The sequence below is a fragment of the Camellia sinensis genome, chromosome 13 (assembly GCF_055761805.1).
Source record: "Camellia sinensis isolate YWXY chromosome 13, ASM5576180v1, whole genome shotgun sequence".
Taxonomy (NCBI): Eukaryota; Viridiplantae; Streptophyta; class Magnoliopsida; order Ericales; family Theaceae; genus Camellia; species Camellia sinensis.
The window spans coordinates 96,689,511-96,695,510 of record NC_138973.1 but is presented as its reverse complement, the minus strand read 5'-3'; positions in this window follow the sequence as shown (position 1 = coordinate 96,695,510).

Below are 6,000 nucleotides of genomic sequence, written 5' to 3'. Positions count from 1 at the left end.
AATGTGTGTCCTTGATTTTCAGGGAGACTGGGAAAGTCATCTGCCATTAGTTGAATTCGCCTACAATAACAGCTACCATTCAAGTATTGGTGTGGCGCCCTTCGAGGCATTGTATGGCAGAAAATGTAGATCTCCGATTTGCTGGGCAGAAGTCGGAGATGGGCCTTTGCTTGGGCCCGAGATTGTGTATGAAACAACTGAGAAAGTGAAACTGATACAGCAAAGACTGAAAATTGCACAGAGTAGACAGAAAAGTTATGCAGATGTCAGAAGACGGGACAGAGAATACGAAGTGGGTGATCACGTATTTGTGAAAGTGACACCAATGAAAGGCCAGACTCGTTTTGGAGTCAAAGGCAAGTTAGCACCAAGATACGTCGGACCGTATGAGATTATTGAGAAAATCAATCCGGTGGCGTATCAAGTTGCGCTCCCTCCTGAAATGGAACACATGCATAATGTTTTCCACATTTCTATTTTAAGAGATTATCTCCGGGATCCGTTCCATGTAATAGAGCTTACCCACGTAGTGTTGAGTGATGACTACACTTACGAGGAACGGCCTATACAGATTGTAAACCGACGGATCAAGAAACTGAGGAACAAAGAGATCCCGTTAGTGACAGTTGACTGGCAGAACCATGGTGGCGTGTATGCCACATGGGAAAGGGAAGATGACATGGCCAAACGATATCCTGAACTGTTTCCACTGAATCCTGTTTTCTTCCAGAATGAAGGTAACTCGAGTTTAGAGGACTAAACTCTTTATAAGGAGGGGAGACTGTAACAACCCTCATACTGTTTACTGATTAATGACCGATTGATTACCGATAATCACCGATTACTGTTAAACGAAACTGATAATGACTGATAACTGACTGATAATTGAACTGATTAAAAGTACTGAACTGACTGACTGAAATTGGAAACCGAATTGATTGAGTATATGTTAGTTAAATTGCATTCTATCTGTTTGACTGTATGATTATCTGTTCATACTTATATGTTTAAACTGCTAATTGAAGGCCTTATCGGCGGCCGAAATCGGAATTGATTAGTGTTTTATGATCCTCAGAATTAATGTGATTTTATGGTGTAATTATCTGAAAACTGATTAGGCATGATTAAATTAGATTAAAATAAGCTAATTAAAGAGTTTGGTTTATTTACCATATCGCCACCCTTAGTGGCACACTACCTAGTGATTCTAGAGCCTTGCATCCTTGACTCAAAACATTTCCATCAACCATTTCTCCTGAGCTTAGCCGACCATGAGAGGAGAGTTAGAGAGAGAGAGAATTGTTCTTGTTGATTTGGCTTGAATTGCTTGGAATTGAAGTGTAGATTGCTATATTGAACCTCTAGACTTGCATTCGAGGAACCTAGGTATGAATTTCATCTTTTGATTTTGTCTTTAAGTTGATTCATGCATGGTTCATGTTAATTTGTAGAGCTAAGTCATGATTTGGTTCATTAATGGTGGATTGAAGCTCATCTCTTGCATGCATGTTAGTATTGTTGCATTTTGAGGTTGATTACATGGACATTAGTACATGCATGCTCATATTGTTGTTATAGACCATGTTTTCATCTGGTTTTGAAAACAAATGAGCTCATTTGAGCAAGCTTTGGAGCTTTAATTTGGTTTAAAACTCATCCATGCATGGTTGAATGTTGTTCTTGAAAATGGGTTTGAATATGGTTTTAATTGACTCACCTTTGGGGCTTGAATTCATAAATTGAGCTTTGAAACTTGTTATACATTGAATTTAGTTATGTTTTCCAGAATTTGGGCCCAAGAGGTCGAGTTTGGAGTGGTAGAATGCTTGGTTTGAGCTTGGGAGGCAGATTTGGAAATTCCAGATTTGGCTTCCTCGCTCGAGCGAAGGGTTCCCCGCTCGAGCGAGCACCTTTGTCCAGGGCTCCGCTCGAGCGACCATCGAGCGACCATCGCGCGTAAAATCTCAGCATCCAGTATTTTTACTGTTTTGCAGACCGCTCGAGCGAAGGATTCCTCGCTCGAGCGAAGCCTTTGATTTTGGACTTACGCTCGAGCGGAGAAAGTCTCGCTCGAGCGAAGCTCCTATTTTCAGCACAGTTTGCGAAATGTTTTCTAAGTGTATTTTTGCATCCTCATCCCATCCTAGGCATTCTTAGGCCTAGTTTAAGACATTTAGATGAGGATATCGTTGTAGAACGCACCAAGGCAAATTAGGGATTAAGTTATGATATTTCCCAACTGTGTAGCTTAGTGTGTGTTCAACCTGTGAACTGTGTAGGGTTGGCAACTGGGGAGACACGCTCTAGCATACTGTAGCCTAGAACTCTGTGAGTAACAATTGTGTAAAGATATGTTCAACTGATATCTTTTGAATACTGAACTGAACTGTTTACTGAACTGGTATTACTGAATGAATGTATGTCCTTTATTTCTGAACTGTACTGTGGCATCCTTAGTACCTACTGTTTACTGTTACTGTTACTGTTACAGAGATCTCTGTCGGTTCCCTCGTGGAGCCACTACTGTTTACTGACTGATGGCCATCATTACTGTTCGGTCTTTTAAGACCTACTGTTACTGTTATGCTAATGGATGTACCACATATGACTGTTTACTGTACTGAACAACTGAAATACTGATTGAATTGAACTGTTTTCATTACCGTAAGGACATTCATTCTAAACCCCTTTACGCATTTTGTTATTCACTGGGCTTTAGCTCACTGTTTATATATATATGTAGGTGCTCAGCCACCAGATCGGAGCTAGGAGCGTGGGTTAAACTCCAGTTTTGTCAAGCCAGCCTATGTGCCTCACTGCGAGGTTCCGAGCCTACCTGTTAAGGCTTAGGGGTCTTTTACAATTCCCCCTTCTGTACTGTTTTACTATTCTGTATAGACCGAGTGTTACTGTACTGTTATCAAGGGATTAGGTCCCTGTACCGTGTGATTGTAAATTTTGTATAGACTGTACTGTTTGTATATGTATGAATGCATGAAAAATATTTTTGGCATACAGACTGTCACAGCTCATTGGACATTGTTTAATTACTGTATTGGCTTCCGCCAGGCCCTGTACTCTGTTTTACTGTATTACTGTTAAGCAGGCCTTCGGTAATCTCGGATTACTGGCCGGTTACGGTGCTAAACCCATAGGGCCGGGTTTGGGTCATGACAAGTAACTATAAGGCCGAGTACGACGCCCTAATAGCAAGTCTTAGACTGGCCAAAGACAACGGGGTAGACCATCTTCAAGTGTTCAGTGGTTCCCAATTGGTGGTTGGGCAGATAAGTGGCAAGTTTGATGCAAATGAGGCAAAAATGTGATCGTACAGGGACGTCGCTCTACCCTTCACACACCTCTTCAACAGTTTCAACATCAGGTACATCCCACAGTTTGAAAACTCTGAGGTAGATAAAATGGCCCAATTAGCCTAGGCAGACTAGTCAGACCCCAGTCGCGGAGTCAGAATTGAATACTTAACACACCCAGCAATCTCACTAGATCAGCAAGAGGTCCACCTACTTCAAAATGAACATATCCCATTGGCACAAGACATTATCCAATTCCTAGAGTAGGGATTGTTACCAGCAGATAAAAAGGAGACTATTAAAGTCAGAGCTCGGTCAGCTAACTACATTATTATTGAAGGCATCTTATACAAATGAGGATTTTCATGACCACACCTCAGCTGTTTAAACGCTGACCAAATGTTATGAGAGAAATACATGAAGGTGTTTGTGGGAACCACTCTAGGCGACGGTCATTAGCTCAAAATCCTTCACACGGGTTACTTCTGGCTCACAATGAACCAAGATGCCAACGATTTTGTGCACAAATGTGACGAATGCCAATGCTTCGCCAACATACCTCATGGCCCTCCAATAGAGCTGATCACATTTAGCAATCCTTATCCCTTTGCCAAATGGGAAATCGACCTAGTATGTCCCTTGTCAACTGGACGAGGCCAAGTCAAGTTTGTTGTAGTTGCCATCGACTACTTCACTAAGTGGGTGGAAGTGGAGCCTCTTACCAAGATTACCGAGTGGAATACCACTAGATTCATTTGGCAATCTATTGTATGCAGATTCAGGTTCCCTCAGGCAATCATCCCAGATAATTGGAAACAACTTGGCATGCCAAATTCAGGGAATTTTGTGAGGGGCTCAATATGAAGACATGCTTTTCTTCACCCAGTCATCCCCAGGCAAATGGACAGGTAGAGGTCACCAACCGCTTGTAGACATCCCATTTTTGACCGCCCTTACAACTTGGGCGCCACCACTTGCACACCCAATGATGAATTTGTATATGTTTGTCAAGTGCTTGAAGTCCTCAGCATAGTACCACAGCTTTAAGCCTTCAAACCCGACACACCTTGCGCCTTGTTTTGGACCAAAACAACAGCTTTTCAAGCCTAAAAAAACCTGGGACCTGCCTGCTCCCTTTTGTGGACTACCGGCCACTATTATTGGCAGCCAGCCACTTGTGTGGCCTGCTAGCCAACATTAGTGGCCTGTCGGCCACAACTTTGTTTTGGCAGATATTTATGCCAACTGTGCCAACTATTCCCACAGGTTCATGCATCTACCTACACATGTATGTATGGATGTTTTTGAGGGAGTTGCATGTTTTGATATAAATAGAAGACCTCCCCTTCCATTTTTGAGGGTTGGAAATTTTGGAGCGTAATTCTCTCTCTCTCTCTCTCTCTCTCTCTCTCTCTCTTTCTCTCTCTCTCTTGTAAATTCTTAAGCCTTTGCCTATACACTCTAAACCAAACCCTGTGGTGTTTGAGCTGAGGTACTTTTGAGCTTACTTTGAGCTCTTGAGGGTGTGTAAGTGTTGATTTGTGACCTTGAAAGGTTTTTCCTCTTCAAGAGGTATAAGTCCTGGCTTATTTCTTTGCTTTATTTGCTATTTTTCCTACTGTTTTTGACAATTTTTGGGCTGTTTAAACTCTGAAATTTTGGTCTCAAACTTGTGGTTTAAGGCCATTAGGGGTGGAGGGGTGGACCACCCTTCTTTGTACCTCATTTCTTAGGTCTTTTCCCTTGTGTTTCCCACCTCTTTTTCACCTTTTTTTGATCTTTTTAATACTGAATTTTAGAGTTATTTCAAAGGCTAAAATTATGTTTTGAAGTCCCAAAAATGGAGGGGGTAGCCTCCCCTCCTTGTGCTTCCTTACTACCTTAACTTGCTCCATGTTGTAGCTTATTGTTCTAGCTATTTTTGTCTTAATTCTCGCATATTTTAGGACTATTTTAGGACTATTTTTAGCTGTTCATTACATTTCACCGTTGTATAGCATGCTTGTAGTGTAATGGTCCTCATAGGCTTGGTGGTTTAGACCTTAGCCACCAACCTATTTGAGTTGATAATGTTTATTTCTTGCTTTCCATACTTGTGATCACCTCTAATCTCTTCTGCAAACTCCCTCATTTCTTGGCTTTCTCTTTGCTTTGAAAGTTGTTTCAAGCTAGTTGTTTGTTTAAAGCTTGAGATTGAGGTGTTGTGGTTAATGGATTAATCCCTTTGGGTGTTCATCACCAATGGCATGACACTTCTCTCGTGCCTAAAACAACTCTTGGTTTGGTGCCTTTTTCCATTAGAGGACTTAAACCTCACTATTGACTCAATGAATTAAAGAATGGTTGGTAATTAAAATGGAGTAATAAAATTGGGAATAAAAAATTATGCAAGATAATAACTTGCTTAGGGTTCAATCAGACGTTAATTGAACCCTTGAGTCTTGAATCAATTCATACTTGTTCATGATGAAAACGGTTCAAGAGTCATGGTCAATCACTTCCCTTGATCAATCCATGATAGAGAGGAGGTTTGAGAGTCTTTTATGTTGCATTTATTGAAATTGTGCCATTTGGTTCATAGGCTATCATGCATTGAAATTGCATCAATTGGTGGCATGTGAATCAAACTTACCACTCCTTTGAGCTGTTTGATGAAAAGGAGGGGTAATGCGTAGAAACATGCCTTGAG